Below are 20832 nucleotides of genomic sequence, written 5' to 3' on the forward strand. Positions count from 1 at the left end.
TATTGTTGCCCTATCTTAAATTTGTTAAATATGTATTACTATTTATAGTTTGGTTGCATAACGCGGCATTGTTGATAGATATGATAGATATGTAATTTAAAATGATAGGTTTGCCTTTTCAAAGAGTACATAAATTGAAACAAAAAAATTATCGTTGGTTTTGGGTTGAACCCATTAAGTTTGTCCGGTCCTTGGTTCCAGGATCAAAAGGGTTGTTCATTGGTCCAAAAAATTAAGGACTAATACTGTGCAACTTGGTCCTAGAGTTAGGGGGTGGATATCGGCCCAACCCGAATCATGCTCACCCCTATTTGTTGAACCTAATGTAGCTGCTTGTATTGCCCTTCCTATGTCTGGTTCTCTTCAGTCACGCTGGTATATCAATGTATGGATCCAAAGGTGGGTCATTTGGGTTATGTGATGCGCCAGAAATGATATTATGATTTTTAGGTATTTTTCTTGCAAGGTAAAGAATGACATGCGGAAGCTAGTTTAGAGTGAGAGGCTTTGATATCATGTCACAAAATAAAACTGATGGAATCTAGATGGAGGAAGAAAAGGGTAGAAAGGTGTACTGCTTTCTCATATCAAAGATGTATGTGTACAACCTCTATTTATGGCCCATAGAGCCTAGATAATCTATGTATGAATATACATAAATGAAAAAAAAAATGATTCCACAATATACAGTTTCAATCAAGGGAATCATATAGAATATATGATATCAATTAGTGCCAAAGATATCTTCATAATATCAATTAGGAGCAATAGTATCTCCAACATTTACTTCCCCAATTAGTGCCAAAGATATCTTCATAAATATTTGGCTTCATCTATAACAATCTCCCACTTGAAGACAAATATACCTAAGCACCAAGCAACTTTGCATCCATCTTCTTCAAAAAATAGCAGTTGAAAAACTTGTGTCTCTGCGATACTCCTCATCAATCAACATAAAATAATATCAATGGTAGCAGTACATAAAATATGCTTCTCTTTGTCTACTACCTTGGTCATCATGTCAGCTGGATTCTTCGAGCCATCAATTTTCTGTGACTTTAACTCATTATCTTTCAATGCTAACTTGATAAAGTGATAACGCTTCTTGATATGTCTAGTCCTTGAGTGATAAGCTGCATTCTTTACTAAGTGCACTGCACTTTGACTATCACTCCACAGTGTACTGACTGGCTATTTTCGATGTAACTCATTCATATAATCTTGTAACCACATGATTTCCTTGGAGGCTTCTGTGATCGTCATGGATTCTGCCTCTGTCATCGATAAAGCCACTACTTTTTGTAGTTGAGATACCCAACTCACTGCTGTACCCGCAACTGTAAAGACATATCCAATGGTACTCTTACTACTATCTCGATCACTCGAATGACCTGCATTTACATAACCTTGCAACTCTAGAGATGTACCACCATAACAAAGTGAGTAATTGGAAGTACCTATTAGATATCTCAATATCCATTTCACTGCATTCCAATGCTCTATGCCTGGGTTCTGCATATATCGACTCACAACTCACACTGCTTGTGCAATGTCTGGTCTCGTACTCACCATGGCATACATCAAACTTCCCACTACTGATGTATATGGAACTACCACTATCTCATCTTTCAAAACCTAAGTACTCGGACACATATCCTTTAAAAGTTTGAAGTGATTCGCTAAAGAAGTTGCAACTGGTTTTGCCTTGTCCATGTTAAATCTCTTTAACACCCTGTTCACATAGTTTTCTTGCGACAACCATAATTTCTTATTTTTCTTGTCCCTGATGATTTTCATGCCTAAAATATTCCTGGCATCTCCCAAGTCTTTCATAGCAAACTGTGATGATAACATCTTTTTCACTTCTACGATTCTCTTCATATTGGAGCTAGCCACCAGCATATCATCCACATATAAAGAGAGATACACAATGTCACCATCATCATACTTGCGAAAATAAACACAGTGATTAGACTCACAGTGTACAAATCCTTTTTCTTGCATGAAATCATCAAATTTTAGGTACCATTGACGCGGAGCTTGTTTCAAGCCATACAAGCTTTTCTTCAAGCGACATATCATGTGCTCCTAACCTTTGACTTCAAAACCTTTAGGTTGTGCCATGTATAGTTCTTCATCTAAGTCACCATGTAAAAATGTTGTTTTACATCTAACTGCTCAAGATGAAGATCCTCCACTACAACTATACTCAGCAGAACTCTAATTAATGTCATTTTCACTATAAGTGAAAATATCTCAGAGTAGTCGATCATTTCTTTTTAAGAAAAGCCCTTGACTACAAGTCTCGCCTTGTATCCAATACTACCATCTGCTTCATTCTTAATCTTGTACACCCATTTGTTTAATAAAGTTTTTTTACCTGTGGGCAACTTGGTCAACTCCCAAAGTTTTGTTATGAAGTAACGAGCTCATCTTGTCTTTCATAGCACACTCCCACTGCAAGTGAGACGTGTCTGCCTTTGCCTCATCGTAAGTCTCCGGTTCTACTGAATCTGTATATAATATATGGCTCAGAACAGTATTAGCTGATGGATCAAAAATTACCTTTGGCTTTCTCACACATGTAGATCTCCTCAAGACAGGTACTTCAGGGTTGTTAGTCTGCTCCGAATCATTGCGTTCCTCTTGAACTATCTCTTCATTGATAATAGGTTCATCTTGAACCTCTCTTTCAAGTGCACTTTGATCTACTTGAAACATCTTCACGAGCATTATGTCTAATTCAACATACTCTAGTTCTATTACATTTTCATGCTCTGTCTGACGATCTTTGTACATCTTTTCTTCATGGAATTCCACATTGCGAATGCAAATGACTTTGTTATTCTCATAATCCCAAAGCCTATAGCCATACTCGTCACCACCATATCTAATAAAGACGCACTTCTGGGACTTAGCATCAAGCTTTTTTCTATCCTCCTTGTCAATCAAAGCATATGCAATACAACCAAACACCTTTAGATATGAATAATTAATTTTTTTACCTGACCACTGCTCTTGTGGTATTTCTCCATCCAACGCACTAGATGGACTTCTGTTAATAAGATAAATAGCTGTATCAACTATGGCAGCCCATAAGTGTAGCGGGAGACCCGCGTGTAGCCTCATCCATCTCGCACGTTTTAGAATAGTCATGTTCATTCTTTCAACTACACCATTCTCTTGAGGAGTTCTAGGAACAGTCTTTAACTCATGTATGCTCTCTCGACTCAAATAATCTACAAATTCTTTAATTGTGTATTCACCACCATTATCAAACTTTAGAGCTTTAATCTAATAACCTATTTCTTTTTCTACCATGGTCTTCCACATTCTGAACATCCCAAATACTTCTTATTTTTCTCTAAGAGCATAGACCCAAGTCTTCCTTGTTGCATCATCAATAAATGTGACAAAATATCTCTTACCGTCATAAGAGAGTTCCTGAGCAGGTCCCCATATATCAGTATGAACCAACTCTAGCTTATGGCCTTTATTTTGTCGCTCATTCAATTGAAAACTAACAACTTTCTATTTTCCATAAATGCAACTCTCACAAAAATCTAACTCAACTTTTTGCAAACTTGGGAGTAATTTTCTCGAGTGTAACTGCGTTACACCTTTTTCACCAAGATGTCCTAAACGATAATGCCAAAGAGTATATAAATTACTTGTAGCCATTGTAGTTGTGACCATATCACTGATATTATCACCTTGGAGAAGGTAAAGTGTACCCGTATGCTTTCCCTTTGCTACTACTTTTACCCTTGAGGTTATCTTCCACTCTTCGTAGCCAAAGGTTATTATCAAACCTTCTTAGTCAAGTTTACTAGTTAAAATCAGATTTTTCTTTAATTCCAGAATATGCCTAGTTTCACGCAAAACTAGACGTCCTCCACCTAAGATGTTCACAGTCACGGTTCCTTTCCCAACAACTACTTGTCCGAAATCTCCACTGACATAACCATCAAATATGTCTCTTTGCGAGGTGCAATGAAAAGAAGCACCAGAATCAATAAACCATTTATCTGTTGTCAAGTCAAACCCTGCAAACAAACACAAGTTATCTAGCAAAGATTCATCGCTAACCACATTAGCTCCTTGATTCTCATCTTGCTGCTTCTTTTTGTAGGCTTCACACTAAAACCTCAGGTGTCCGATTTTGTGACAAAACTAATACTCCTCTTTTGCAACTTGTCTCTTACCCTTGATTGTGACCTACCATGCCCGCTGAATTTTCCTATACTTTTACTTCTTCCACGATTCTCCACTGCGAGTGCCGTTGAAGATGTTGATACAAAAAAATTATCTCCACCTGAGACTTTCCTTCACATCTCTTCATCCATGATACTACTCACAGCATCATCAAGAGTTAAATCATCCTTCATGGTGCTTGAAATTCCTTGCACTACAGTATTGTAGCTTTCTGGAAGAGAACATAAAATAATGAAGCTTGAAGTTTCATATCTAAATTTATGCATGCGGATTCCAATTGACCCGTGACCTGCGTGAAACTATTAATATGCTCTACCACAGAATTTCTATCAGATAACTTCATATTAACCAGTTTCTTCAGCAAAAATACTTGATTTGATGCGAACGGCTTTTCATAAATATTCGCTAGAATATCCATGGCTTCTTTTGTAGTTTTTGCTTTCGCGATGTGGTACCCTGTCTTTTTCGTCAACCCTAGACGAATCGCACCTAATGCCTTTCGATCAAGAATTTTCCATCCGGCTTCTGCTGTCAAATCCACTTCTGCCATCTCGGGTTTCCAACCCTCAAGTGGTGCATAGAGATCTTTTTTATAAAGATAATCCTCTATTTGTAGTTTCCACCATCCGAAATCCTCCCCATTGAACTTATCGATTCTGATTTTATCTTCTGCCATATTGTTTGCTTTCAATCGAACATCACCGAAAAACCCTCGATGTTCTCGATTAGCCAACCTGTGCTCGATACCAGTTGTCACGAAATCGCACATCGATTTTAGAAAAATAACATTCGCAAACAATTCACCAAGTAGAATATAATAATAAAATAACAGAATCAGATGAACACGCTAGAAAATTTGTTATCAAAGTTCATCCAAACCTGGTTACGTCTCCACGCAGAGGCACTCTATGAATCCACAAGACTTCGAAAAAGTTGAAATACAACAATGATCTTCTCTCAAGATCAGGGCACAAAGAGATTGAGAACCCTCATCAAGAAAAAAAAAACTCACTTTTTTCTTCTCTCTTTTTCTTGCCTCTCTATTTCCTTTTTTAGCATCTTGATGGCTAGGGTCTTGCCATCACTAATATAAAGATATCACTTTTAACCTAAAAGCAAATTTGATGGAAAAAACAAAAAGCCCCTAAAAACAAATATTTTGCTTCATCTATAATAGGGGGGATTAGAAAATTCAAATATAAGCTTTTGTCCAACTCTGACAAAGGACTTTATCAACTACACAATTAGAAATAAGAATGCGAAAATGATGGAGTTATGAAGTCTGATAGAGAAAAATAATTTTCAAGCATAAAAGCAATTTATTTAAGGCAATTACCAATTCTATATTGTCAAAGTAGTCAACAAGGCTTTTATTGTTGCAATCGCATACATCTAATTTTTCATATTAATTATGAATGTCCTAAACTCCTACTATATATAGGGGCAATATCTTTTATAGTTGTAACATTGATGTTTCTAACATTAGAACTTGTAATTCTGATCCTGGTAATGGAAGATTGTTTAGTGTGGCACTGTGATTTTTCCCTTTTTCCTAATTTTTTTAGGAAGGGTTTTCCACGTAAAAATTCTCATTTGTTTTCTTCTCTATTTTTCTCTTCATATATTTGCGTTCCCAATAGAAAAGAATCGACAAATTTTAGTATATTTCAATATATTCCTAATGAGAATTACATCAACCTATTTATAGGTCTTATGAGATAACTATTGAAGATAACATATCAATTAAGGATATGCATTATTAAATGAGATATACATGATCCTGAGAGATATTCATACTCAAGTAGATCTCATAATACAGCTAACGTACACACACGTTTTTCCTTAAGTGTCTTAATCAAACTAAGTTTCAAGAGCAAGGAGATAATTCAATGATTCATGATAAGGTTCCAAGGCAGAGGAAAAATATAAGTAAATGATAGAGACCTCCAAAAGCGGATGTAGTTAGGCAGTGGATCTTAATCGGACTAAGGCCACGTCTTCGTCGATTATATTTGCGTCTAATTAGCCGGTTTACTAAAATTCATGTCAATTTTAATTCGTGCCTACCTTTGTACCGAACCGCCGTCTCCGTACGTGTATCCTCGTGTCCAACCTTAATGTATAACGAAGATGAAGACAACGAGCGGCCCACCAATGTGCTTAGTTTTGGGTGTTTTCCTTTTCCTTTTAGTTGCCAATAATGCGTTGCTTTCTTGTTGCGCGCTAAATGCACCATTTCCGAAGCAAATCTCCGAGTTAGTTCCATGAGAAAAGACTTCAGTACAAGCGCACTAAATGCATCATTTCCTAAGCAAATCTCCGAGTTAGTTCCATGAGAAAAGACTTCAGTAAAAACCGGGTTTTCCTACTTACGAACTTCGTCAAAATGTCCATCTTTGTAAACAACCGATAAGAAGTTAAATTGAAGAAAGTTTTCTCCGCCGAGGGTGGAAGAAAATATTGCTTGGGCACGACAGTAATCATCCCCAAGCCTCTTGTGTTCGTCACTGTAAACTGAGTCAAGTTACTCATGAGTACGTAGTTTGTCCTCGGTTCGATGATATATTGTTACGAAATCGCACATCGATTCCACAAAAATAACGTTTGCAAACAATTCACCAGATAGAATATAGTAATAAAAGAATAGAATCAGATGAACACGCTAGAAAATTTGTTATCGAAGTTCACCCAAACCTGGGCTACGTTTCTGCGCAGAGGCACTCTGCGAATCCACTAGACTTCGAAAAAAGTTAAAATACAACGATGATCTTTTCTCAAGATCAGGGCACAAAGAGATTGAGAATCCCCATCAAGAAAAAAACTCACTTTTTTCTTCTCTCTTTTTATTGCCTCTCTATTTCCTTTTTCAGCGTTTTGACGGCTAGGGTCTTACCATCGCTAATATAAAGATACCACTTTTAACCTAAAAGAAAATCTAATAGAAAAGACAAAAAAGCCCCTAAAAACAAATATTTGGCTTCATCTATAACAATCTCCCACTTGAAGACAAATATACCCAAGCACCAAGCAACTTTGTATCAATCTTCTTCAAAAAATAGTAGTTGAAAAACTTGTGCCTCTGCGATACTCCTCATCAATCAACATGGAGTAATATCAATGGTAGTAGTACATAAAATATGCTTCTCTCTGTCTACTACCTTGGTTATCATGTCAGCTGGATTCTTCGAGCCATCAATCTTCTATAACTTTAACTCATTATCTTTCAATACTGACTTGATAAAGTGATAACGCTTCTTGATATGTCTAGTCCTTGAGTAATAAGCTGCATTCTTTACTAAGTGCACTGCACTTTGACTATCACTCCACAGTGTACTAACCGGCTGTTTTCGATGTAACTCATCCATATAATCTTGTAACCACATGATTTCCTTAGAGGATTCCGTGATCGTCACGGATTCTGCCTCTATCGTTGAGAAAGCCACTACTTTTTGTAGTTGAGATACCCAACTCACTACTGTACCCGCAACTGTAAAGACATATACAGTGGTACTCTTACCACTATCTCGATCACCCTAATGATCTGCATCTACATAACCCTGCAACTCTAGAGATGTACCACTATAACAAAGTTAGCAATTGGAAGTACCTGCTAGATATCTCAATGTCCATTTAACTGCATTCCAATGCTCTCTACCTGGGTTCTGCATATATCAACTCACAACTCCACTACTTGTGCAATGTCTGGTCTTGTGCTCACCATGACATACATCAAACTCCTTACTGCTGATGCATATCTCATCTTTCAAAGCCCGAGTGCTTGAACACATATCCTTGGAAAGTTTGAAGTGACTTGTTAGAGGAGTTGCAACCGGTTTTGTCTTGTCCATATTAAATCTCTTTAACACCTTGTTCACATAGTCTTCCTGTGACAACTATAATTTCTTATTTTTCCTGTCCATGATGATTTTCATGCCTAAAATATTATTGGCCTCTCCCAAGTCTTTCATAGCAAACTGTGATGATAACATCTTTTTCACTTCTACGATTCTCTTCATATTGGAGCTAGCCACCAGCATATCATCCACATATAAAGAGAGACACACAATGTCACCATCATCATACTTGCGAAAATAAACACAGTAATCAGACTCACAGTGTGTAAATCCTTTTCCTTGCATGAAACCATCAAATTTTAGGTACCATTGCCTCGGAGCTTATTTCAAGCCATACAAGCTTTTCTTCAAATGACATACCATGTGCTCCTTACCTTTAACTTCAAAACCTTTAGATTGTGCCATGTATAGTTCTTCATCTAAGTCACCGTGTAAAAACGTTGTTTTTATGTCTAACTGCTCAAGATGAAGATCCTCCACTGCAACTATACTCAGCAGAACTTTAATTGATGTCATTTTCACTACTGGTGAAAATATCTCGGAAGTAGTCTTTTTTTGGTAAAGAAATATCTCGGAGTAGTCGATCCCTTCTTTTTTTAGAAAAGCCCTTGACTACAAGTCTCGCCTTGTATCTAATACTACCATCTACTTCATTCTTAATCTTGTACACCCATTTGTTTAATAAAGCTTTTTTACCTGTGGGCAACTTGGTCAACTCCCAAGTTTTGTTCTGAAGTAACGAGCTCATCTCGTCTTTCATAGTACACTCCCACTGCAAGTGAGAGGTGTCTGCCTTTGCCTCATCGTAAGTCTCCAGTTCTCCTGAATCTGTATATAATATATGGCTCAGAACAGTATTAGCTGATGGATCAAAAATTACCTTTGGCTTTCTCACACATGTAGATCTCCGACAGGTACTTCAGGGTTGTTAGTCTGCTCTGAATCATGGTGTTCCTCTTGAACTACCTCTTCACTAATAATAGGCTCATCTTGAACCTCTCTTTCAGGTGAACTTCGATCCACTGGAAACATCTTCACAGGCATTGTGTCTAATTCAACATATTATGGTTGTACTACCTTCTCATGTTCTGTCTCTGTCTGACGATCCTTGTACATCTTTTCTTCATGGAATTCCATATTGCGACTGCAGATGACTTTGTTATTCTCATAATCCCAAAGCCTATAGCCATGCTCGTCACCACCGTATCTGATAAAGACGCACTTCTGGGACTTAGCATCAAGCTTTGTTCTATCCTCCTTGTCAATCAAAGCATATGCAATACAACCAAACACCTTTAGATGTGAATAATTAATTTTTTTACCTAACCACTGCTCTTGTGGTATTTCTCCATCCAACGCACTAGATGAACTTCTATTGATAAGATAAACAGCTGCATCAACTGTGGCAGCCCATAAGTGTAGTGGGAGACCCGTGTGTAGCCTCATGCATCTCGCACATTTTAGAACATTTCTATTCATCCTTTCAACTACATTGTTCTCTTGAGGAGTTCTAGGAACAGTCTTTAACCCGTGTATGCCTTCTCGACTCAGATAATCTGCAAATTCTTTACTTGTGTATTCACCACCATTATCAAACTTCAGAGCTTTAATCTGATAACCTGTTTCTTTTTCTACCTGGTCTTCCACATTCTGAACATCCCGAATACTTCTGATTTTTCTTTAAGAGCATAGACCCAAGTTTTCCTTGTTGCATCATCAATGAAGGTGATAAAATATCTCTTACCACCATAAGAGAGTTCCTGAGCAGGTCCACATACATCAGTATGAACCAACTCTAGTTTATGGCTTTTATTTTGTCACTCATTCAATTGAAAACTAACAGCCTTTTGTTTTCCATAAATACAACTCTCACAAAAATCTAACTCAACTTTTTGCAAACCTAGGAGTAATTTTCTCGAGTGTAACTGCTTTACACATTTTTCACCAAGATGTCACAAACGATAATGCCAAAGAGTAGTACCTATAGCAATTGTAGTTACAACCATATCACGGATATTGTCTCCTTGGAGAAAGTAAAGTGTACCTGTACGCTTTCCCTTTGCTACTACTCTTACCCTTGAGGTTATCTTCCACTCTCCGCAGCCAAAGGTTATTACCAAACCTTCTTGGTCAAGTTTATTGGTTGAAATCAAATTTTTCTTTAATTCCGGAATATGCCTAGTTTCACACAAAACTAGACATCCTCCACCTGAGATGTTCATAGTCACGGTTCCTTTCCCAATAATGGAACACATGTGGCCATTTCCCACAACCACTTGTCCGAAATCTCCACTGACATAATCATCAAATATGTTTCTTTGCGTGGTGCAATGAAAAGAAGCACCAGAATTAATAAACCATTTATCTGTTGTCAAGTCAAACCCTGCAGACAAACACAAGTTATCTAGCAAAGATTCATCGCTAACCACATTAGCTCCTTAATTCTCATCTTGCTACTTCTTTTTGTAGGCTTTACACTGAAACCTTTGGTGTCTAGTTTTGTGACAAAACCAACACTCATTTTTTGCAACCTGTCTCTTACCCCTTGATTGTGATCTGCCACGCCTGCTGAAATTTTCTCTACTTTTTACTTCTTCCACGGTTCTCCACTACAAGTGCCGTTGAAGATGTAGATGCAGAAAAATTATCTCCACCTGAGACTTTCCTTCGCATCTCTTCATCCATGATACTACTCACAGCATCATCAAGAGTTAAATCATCTTTCATGGTGCTCGAAATTCCCGCACTTTTGCGGTATTGTAACTTTCTCGGAAGAGAACATAAAAATAATAAAGCTTGAAGCTTCATATCTAAATTTATGCCCGCAGATTCCTATTGACCCATGACTGCGTGAAACTATTAATATGCTCGCCACGTAACCTCTATCGATAACTTCATATTAACCAATTTCTTCAGCAAAAATACCTGATTTGATGTGGATGGCTTCTCATAAATATTCGTTAGAATATCCATGGCTTCTTTTGCAGTTTTTGCTTTCGCGATGTGGTACCCTGTTTTTTTGGTCAACCCTAGACGAATCGCACCTAATGCCTTTCGATCAAGAATTTTCCATCCTGCTTCTGCTGTCGGATCCACTTCCGCCATCTCGGGTTTCCAACCCTCAAGTGATGCATAGAGATCTTTTTATAAAGATAATCCTCTATTTGTAGTTTCCACCATCCGAAATCCTCCCCATTGAACTTATCGATTCTGATTTTATCTTCTGCCATATTGTTTGCTTTCAATCGAACATCACCGAAAAACCCTTGATGTTCTCGATTAGCCAACCCAGGCTCTGATACCAGTTGTCACGAAATCGCACATCGATTTTAGAAAAATAACATTCGCAAACAATTCACCAAGTAGAATATAATAATAAAATAACAGAATCAGATGAACACGCTAGAAAATTTGTTATCAAAGTTCATCCAAACCTAGTTACGTCTCCGCGCAGAGGCACTCTGTGAATCCACAAGACTTCGAAAAAGTTGAAATACAACGATGATCTTCTCTCAAGATCAGGGCACAAAGAGATTGAGAACCCCCATCATGAAAAAAATTCACTTTTTTCTTCTCTCTTTTTCTTGCCTCTCCATTTCCTTTTCCAGCGTCTTGACGGCTAGGGTCTTGCCATCGCTAATATAAAGATACCACTTTTAACCTAAAAGGAAATCTAATAGAAAAGACAAAAAAAAGCCCCTAAAAACAAATATTTGGCTTCATCTATAACATATATTACTCGATCAAATCAACTTGTTTGATCTAAAGTCGAGCTCCAGCTACTCGAATCTTATATTGAGTCATGCTCAAGCTTGCAATTGTAATTGTGATAAAATCAAACATAAAGATCCTTTACGGTTATACAATATTCAAATATATATAAAAATCCAAGATATTCGAGCTTTGCGAAGCTCTGAAAAATCGAGTTTCTTTGAGCTCAAGTCGATCTTGGTAAAACTCAAATATCCGATCGAGCTCAAGTCTTGTTTCGAGCACCGACTTACCTGCCCTTCAAAAAGTTACACATTTCCAAGATATTTTCCCAACACTAAGAAATGCCGCCCATTTCACTCAAATATTGTCAGAAGTGGTGTCGGAAATACTTTTGGTGGTTTATGTGCACTAAATGGTGCTAGATATGTTAGTTATTGCCATATAGGCAGTTATTAATGCCATCAATTAAGTCGTTAAATCACTTTTGTTGAAACGTTGCTCGCTTAATGACTTTACGACGATATGTTTGATTATTAGTCTTCCAAAGAGTGGGACTCTCTCCTTTTAAAGGAGGAAGATCATGACAGGCATCTTTGACGGCCAATTTCGATTCTAGTCACGAATCATGATCTTCATAGGTGAATCGAGGCAAAGTTACCATTTCTAATTCGAGACAAAGCAACCTAGATAATTTTTCTTTTTCAAAACGGATTAAAAAGACAGTAGAATGAGTTCATTAACAAGAGGAACGAGACCAGAATGATTTTAAATGCTAGATGAAACATTGCAATTCCAGAGCACTTATGCATGCGCTCTTAATCACCACTTGCATATACAAGTAACGATGCGTACATTAACAACAAAGAAGAAAGAAGTAAATTAGCTTAACTAGCTACTGTAAAGACAACAACAGACATATGCAGCGGCTTAACCATTGTTAAACTTCACATGAAATATTCACCACTGGTCCATTCTCGGAAGCTTCAAAGCTTGTCTCACCCTCATATACATCATCTTTCCTCTCCTTGACCTCATCAACGTCGATGGTGTTAAAGGATCAAGATCCTTATCTTACTCTGCTACATCGAAAGTTAGCTGCGGGTCAACACTAGAAGATGAGGATCACCATAAGACTGTCATGAGTTGATGTAGAAGACACGGATAGCCAGTCTTATCAACGGTGAAGATTATACAATACAGAAGACGTGGATTGCCAAGCTTGATTTGTCAAAGTTGCTGTTCTGTTGTAAATAGCTGTAAAAGTTTGTTAGTTCAAGTCGGTTAGATCGTTTGTTCTGTTATTAGTTCTCTAGCTTCTCTTCGTATATATAGAAAAGAGTCAAGCTCGTCTAAGTGAAGATAAGGAGAATAGAGGAGAGGGAAGAAAGGGATTCAAATTGCTCAGTTGCATTTGATTTCTCAATATATAAGACTCTGATACAAAGATATAAAAGAAGAACATTTCTTGTACAGATCCTTCGCCTGCTGAGTTCATTCTCTATCATCATCATCATCTGAATTCGTTCCTCATCATTTGCATTCTCGATTTCTCATGGTATCAGAGCTGGTTCTACTGCATCTAAATGAAAAGATCCATTCACCAATAGGTTTTTGCATCAAGACAGAAGATCTGAAGCTCCAGAAACTCTCTATATCAAGGTAATCATATCGGAGTTCATAGTATTACTGTTATCCTCTTCTTCAAGCTAAAGGATCGTAACAATGGCGATCAGAACACCAAAGTACTCCTTTCCAATACATGTGAATATCTCGAATTTTGTCACAATCAAACTTGCTGAAGACAACTTCCTGTTGTGGCAAGCTCAAATCCAAAGATTTCTGAAAAGTCAAGATCTTTTTGGTTTTGTTAATGGTGATATTCCTTCGCCTCCTCGAATGCTGCAGAGAGAGGATGAAGGTTGTGAAGCTGATCTTATCAATCCAGATTATACCGATTGGACTAGAACAGATCAGTTGATATCATCATGGATCAGTGGGGCTGTTCTGAAAATATTCGAGCTTAATAATCGGATTAGAAACATCATCTGAAGTATGGCAAACTCTTCTGAAACGATTTACACAGAAGTCAATTGCTAGAGAGTTCGAACTGAGGGGAAAACTGCAATCATGCCAAAAGCATGAACAAACCCTCTCTGTTTATCTCAGGGAATATAAATCCATATGTGATCAGTTGAATGCAATAGGCAAACCGGTGGATGAAATAACCAAAATGTTTGGTGTTTTGGAAGGTTTAGGCCCTGATTATGAAAACTTTCAAACCACCATATATTGCTTAAAGCCTCAACCTGTGTATGATGAGGTTATTGCCCAATTAGAAAGGTTTGAATCAAGACTGAAGACCTACTCCAGGAATCAGTTCAACCCGAATTTGGCCTATTTTGGGCAAAAACAGTCTCAGTTACAGCCTAAAGAAAACAATAATGGAGATTACATCTCTCAAACTTCTGGATTTATATCTCAAAGAGGAAGTTGCATAGGAGGTCGAAGCTATGGTCGTGGCAGAGCTGTTAATAACAGAGGTCGTGGGTTTGGTTACACTGAAAGAAGTCAGAATTATAGAACAGATATCTTAAACCAAGGACAAGGAGATCAATACCCTAGACAGAGAAATATTATCTCTACAACGAATCAAGGATTCAGACCCTATACTACTTACTCTCAAAGGTACCAAAACATCAAAACTTATCCTTCTGTAAACTCAAATAAGAACTTACAGGATGAGAAAGAAACAAGTAGTATTCGACTGGAATGTCAAATATGTAAACGATCTGGACATGATGCTCTTCGCTGCTGGTATCGGTTTGACAACTCTTATCAAGCAGAAGACATTCCAGCAGCTTTAACAGCAATGCATATTGAAGATTCAACAAGAAGCGAATGGTATCCTGATACTGGAGCTACAGCCCACATCAGTGCCAATCCTGGTATGCTTCATACTCTTTCTAAATATCAAGGATATGATACTGTTATGGCAGGCAATGGATCATGTTTACCTGTAACATATATTGGCGATACTTGGCTGAATACAAAGGGTAGTACATTACCTCTTAATGATGTCCTAATTGTTCTAGAGATAAAGAAGAACCTTCTTTCAGTATCTAAGCTTACAGATGACTATCCTTGCTCGTTCACCTTTGATAAAACTGGTGTTTATGTAAAGGACAACAATACCAAAATAATGGTGAAGCTCGGAAGGAAAACTAGAGGGCTTTATCAAGTTAATCCACAAACTACAGAAGCTTTCTTTACTCAGAGGAAAAGGATAGTCAATGAAGACACATGGCACCAGAGATTAGTTCACACAAATGCATAGGTTGTGAAACATTTGCAGAAACAGAAGCTGATACATTTTAATTCAACATCTACGAATGTATGCAGTAGTTGTCAAATAGCAAAAAGTACAGCTCTATCTTTTCCTTTGTCGGATTCTGTGTCAAGTCTTCCATTGGAAAAGGTTCATTGTGACATTTGGGGACCCTCACCAGTATGTTCAATTCAAAATTTTAGATATTATGTGATTTTTGTTGATAGTTTTTCTCGATACAACTGGTTATATCCTATGAAGTTGAAGTCTGAGTTCTATGACATATTTGTTCAATTCCAAAAGCTAGTTGAACGGCAATACAATCATCAGATTAAAACCTTCCAGAGTGATGGGGGAGGAGAGTTCGTAAGCAACAGGTTCCAAACTCATCTGAAAAACTATGGGATAAAACAGCTTATATCTTGTCCTCACACACCATAACAGAATGGGGTCTCAGAAAGAAAACATCGACATATAGTTGAACTGGGGTTAGCTATGCTATATCACTCAAAAGTTCCACTAAAATTTTGGGTGGATGCCTTTGCGACAGCTAATTACATTATAAATATTCTCCCCACATCAAAACTGAAGATGGATACACCCTATAATAAACTTCATAATAGACAGCCAAGGTATGATCATTTAAGGGTGTTTGGCTGTGCTTGCTATCCTTGCTTGAGACCATATGCAAGCCACAAATTTGATCCTCAATCTCTTCCCTGTATCTTTTTGGGTTACAGTAATCTGCACAAAGGATATCGATGTCTTGTACCCACTGATAATCGTGTGTATATCAGTAGACATGTTGTCTTTGATGAACTTTCTTATCCTTTTACAAAGAGGTTGGCCAATGAGTATGGACAGTATACAAATCTATACAAACAATGGATTGGAGGGATGCATTTCTTCGAACCTCCAAGAACAGAGTCAACAGACAATGGTCCTCTTCATCAGTCAATCATAAATTAGCTTCATCCTGATATAGATGATTGTTATAATCATCACTTATATAGTAGACAACAACCTCAGACCATTTCCTCGATACATTTACAGAATGAAAGCACAACAGATGAACAACCGGTCTTAACTTCAATAGATAGTATGTCTACAGATCTATCTACCACTCAAGGACAACATACTACCAGCTCTTCATCTTCACACAATGATCTACCAGCTGACAGTAGTTCTGGTGAAGAGCACTACAATTCTACTCTGTCTTCTTCTCAAGGTACTATTAATAATCATCATATGCAGACTTGACTGAAGTCTGGGATTAGAAAACCAAATCCAAAGTATGCTTGTTTAGCTGAGTATCAAGTTCCTATGGAACCACGGTCTATCAAATCAGCCTTAGCTAATAAAGCTTGGTATAGGGCTATGAAAGAAGAAATGGATACTCTAGATGAAAACCAAACCTGGACATTAGTTCCCAAAACTGACCAGATGAATGTGATAGGCTGTAAGTGGGTGTATAAGACCAAACTCGCACCAGATGGGACTCTTGACAGACTAAAAGCTCGTCTAGTCGCCAAAGGCTTTCACCAAGAAGCAGGACTAGACTTCACTGAGACCTTCAACCCTGTTGTGAAACACACAACAATCCGGATAGTGCTGTCTCTAGCTATGATAAAACAGTGGCCAATACATCAACTTGATGTTAAGAATGCTTTTCTCCATGGAGATTTGAATGAGATTGTATACATGGACCAGCCACCTGGCTTTATACACCCTCAGAAGCCAAGTTATGTTTGTCTGCTTCAAAAGTCCTTATATGGTCTTCGACAAGCCCCAAGAGCTTGGTTCGATAAATTCAGCAAATTTTTACTTGAAAGTGGCTTCTTCTGTAGCACAGCAGATCCCTCCTTGTTTGTTCTTCATGCTAAATCACATACAATCTTATTACTACTATATGTTGATGATATCATCTTGACTAGTAGTTCACCCCAGCTCTTAACTACCTTAATTCAACAGCTTAGTCTTCACTTCCATATGAAGGACCTCGGATATCTTCACTATTTTTTGGGCATTGAAGCCAAATGTACTTCACAGAAACTATTCCTATGCCAAACAAAATATGCCACTAACTTGCTGAAACGAGCTCATATGGCTGATTGTAAACCAATCTCAACACCCTTGCCACTTCGATCAATTTCCATGGCTGATACTACAAATCAGCTCACAGATCCTGTGGAGTACAGAAGCTTGGTTGGTGGTCTTCAGTACTTGACCATTACTCGACCAGACCTAGCTTTTGCTACCAATCTTCTTTGTCAAAAGATGCAAAATCCTACAGTGGCAGACTTTCATCAGTTAAAAAGAGTCCTTCGATATGTCAAGGGTACTATACATCTTGGGATCTATCTTCATTCTCAAAGTTCAGTAAACCTCTATGGGTTTTCAGATGCTGATTGGGCCGGTTGTACAATCACATGACGTTCCACAACTGGGTTTTGCACATTTCTTGGATCTAATCTACTTTCATGGTTAGCCAAGAAACAACCTACTGTTTCCAGATCCTCCACTGAAGCAGAATATCGAGCACTTGCTTCGACAACTGCTGAACTCACCTGGATAAGCTTTGTGTTACGAGACATTGGTATCTCTCTTCACTCACCTACATCCTTATTCTATGACAACATATCAGCAATTTCTCTTACAGCCAATCCAATACTGCATGCTCGAACTAAGCACATTGAAGTTGACTTTCACTTTGTACGTGAGAAAGTTTCTTCTGGATCTATTCGTGTTCAATATATCTCTACTCATCTTCAATTAGCTGATATTTACTAAGTCACTCTCATGATTAGCTCATGTTACTCTCCGAACCAAATTGGGAATCGGATCATTCACCCTTCCCAATTTGAGGGGGGATGTTAAAGGATCAAGATCCTTATCTTACTCTGCTACATCGAAAGTCAGCTGCGGGTCAACACTAGAAGATGAGGATCACCATAAGACTGTCATGAGTTGATGTAGAAGACACGGATAGCCAGTCTTATCAACGGTGAAGATTATACAATATAGAAGACGTGGATTGCCAAGCTTGATTTGTCAAAGTTGCTGTTCTGTTGTAAATAGCTGTAAAAGTTTGTTAGTTCAAGTCGGTTAGATCGTTTGTTCTGTTATTAGTTCTCTAGCTTCTCTTCGTATATATAGAAAAGAGTCAAGCTCGTCTAAGTGAAGATAAGGAGAATAGAGGAGAGGGAAGAACAGGGGATTCAAATTGCTCAGTTGCATTTGATTTCTCAATATATAAGACTCTAATACAAAGATATAAAAGAAGAACATTTCTTGTACAGATCCTTCGCCTGCTGAGTTCATTCTCTATCATCATCATCATCTAAATTCGTTCCTCATCATTTGCATTCTCGATTTCTCAGATGGTGACATCATCAGAGGCGACACTGCAACTTTGAGTATCGGTAATTGGCTTAGCACCACCTAAATAATGGGGCTCCTCCAAGACCATCACATTCCTCTTCCTGTATATCAGATACAGTCCCATCTGAAGCACTCCAAGGATAAAACCTAGTACGCTTGGAACCTATAAGAATGATCATACTTGTGTTAATGAATGTATATCAGAAAATAAAGCGATATCTAAACTGTAGTCTCCTCGACAAACTTTTTTCTTTGGGTAATAGAAAACTCTTTAGCATTAGTATTTGCTGAAAGTCGATGCATACCACAATGTGGATGTCCTTGAGGAATAGACCGTAGAGGAGCCAAGTTACAGCGCTGAGAGTGAGGGAAAATGAGAGAGAGAAGGGCATGAACTCTACGCTTTTGGCTCGGATCACCATTCTCTGCACAATATTTGTCAAAAATCAATGTCATGCAAAACTTGTCTCACATAACTTAGTAGCATTGTGCATGAAGAAAAGTATAAATAGGGAAATTAAAAAATAAGAAATCAAGAATTACTCCAGTGATTCACCATAACACTTAAAGGAGCTGCGAAAACGATGATGGAGAATCGAACACAAGCCACCCAAGAAGTTGGACCCTGGTTGATCCTTTTGTTAAGAAGTGGAACAAGAGTAGAAAGGAACAAAACCCTCCAAAGCCCGTCACCATCAGCTTCACTGTAAATATCTGCATGAATGCGTGCATGCGAGCATTTATCATTAAAATACCTTCCTTAACAACTTATGTCGTTACATATCAACCAGGTTTGAATTGTGACTATCATTTATATGTGATTAGATAGGTTAGTTCGTACCTTAGCTTTTTTAGGAGCATAAGCAAGGTAGAGAGCAACGTAGATGGTCTTTATGACACATCCCACTGAGTTGACGGTGATGAGAAGGAAATCATTGGACTCAGAGTTGATGGACGCATAGTATAGCCAGAGCATGGCGCTGAGCAAAGAAACTACGTACGGAACTGATTGAAACCCTTCGGTCGACTTCCTCTTGCATACCCTATAAAATGTTGGTCTGCCAACATAAGCAAGAAAAGGATTGCAATAATCCTATTAGCCACTCGTTCATGTTCATACTTCCAGAGGCTTCTGTTAAGCTAAACAAAAAAAATGATCAAGAGGATGAACTTACACTAGGGCCAAAAAGACCACGAAAGATATGAGATTACCTGGGACAAAGAATTATTAAAAAAAGATGACAAATGAATCAGTCCATGGCCTTGCGAGGAAATCAATATCTTGATGAAATAGGGGTTAGTGATGGCACAAGTATAATATGCATGTTAACCCTAGTTTGATGAAGATACTAAGTGAGATTACAAGTCAGATCATGTCAAGCTAAAACTATATACCTAGGAGGCCAAAAGCAAAAGCCCAGGGATTATCGGTCGAGAAAATGGCCATTGCCCCTCTCTCTACTTCTCAGGAAATCAAGGGTGGCATCTCAACTGAAGGAAATATTTGAGAATGAAAGATTTCGCAGCTCAACACAGGATGCCCCAGTTATGTCTCTAGCCCTCAGTGATGAGCTGTGCTGTGTGAACACTTGTCACGCAGGCCATGCAATATATATAGAGGAGAAAGACCACACCATCTTGGGCCTTGATGTGGAGTATTATAATCACCCAGAATAATTGGTTGGGTGGTGTAGCACAGACAGACTGTGCACCCGAAAGATCAACACCTAGTCAGATGTTTTCTAAATTTATCAATATTTTCTGCCAAACTTACTTATTAGAGACTTTCTCTTCCCCTTTCACCTGGACATCCCACCATGCATTCGAGCTTCTTAAATAACTTAGGTTTTCATATCTTTTCTGTAGGTTTTTAGACGTTTGTCGTTTAAGACTCCCTTTCTTTATCAGACGTTGAGAGGGTGATGTGAATCCATCCGCTTAGCGACCTATCACGGCACAATGTTCTGTGCCTCCCACATTAATGGACGACGGGTGGCTCCCGATCAAGATTCGCATGTCCCTTGAACTATGAAAGGCAAACCTTTTCGGCTTAATAAATCCAATGTGAAAAGAACTCGATGGTATCGTGCTCCATCTGCAACAGCTTTTTTGACTGTCTCACGTGCATAGGATGAATGTAACATCCATTTTCCTGTACTGGGACAAGTGGCAACGTGTGATCTCGTGACAATTATATGTTTCTAACTCTTGTGGAAGAACATATATTAAAAGTGTTTGCCCCGGATCCATTATGTGATATCACGTCACTTTGAGTTTTTGTGTTTGGAGTACGCCTCGTTATAAAACTAAATAGAAAACTGCGCTAGCTCTCCCTAATTCACC

At 38.1% G+C, this 20832-nt stretch overlaps 1 pseudogene; it reads right to left on the reverse strand.

Moving 5' to 3' along the window:
* Window positions 1-18484: 18484 nt before the first annotated feature.
* On the reverse strand, window positions 18485-19936 carry LOC104427779 (annotated as a pseudogene).
* Window positions 19937-20832: the final 896 nt, after the last annotated feature.

Source organism: Eucalyptus grandis, chromosome 11, assembly GCF_016545825.1.
Source record: "Eucalyptus grandis isolate ANBG69807.140 chromosome 11, ASM1654582v1, whole genome shotgun sequence".
NCBI lineage: Eukaryota > Viridiplantae > Streptophyta > Magnoliopsida > Myrtales > Myrtaceae > Eucalyptus > Eucalyptus grandis.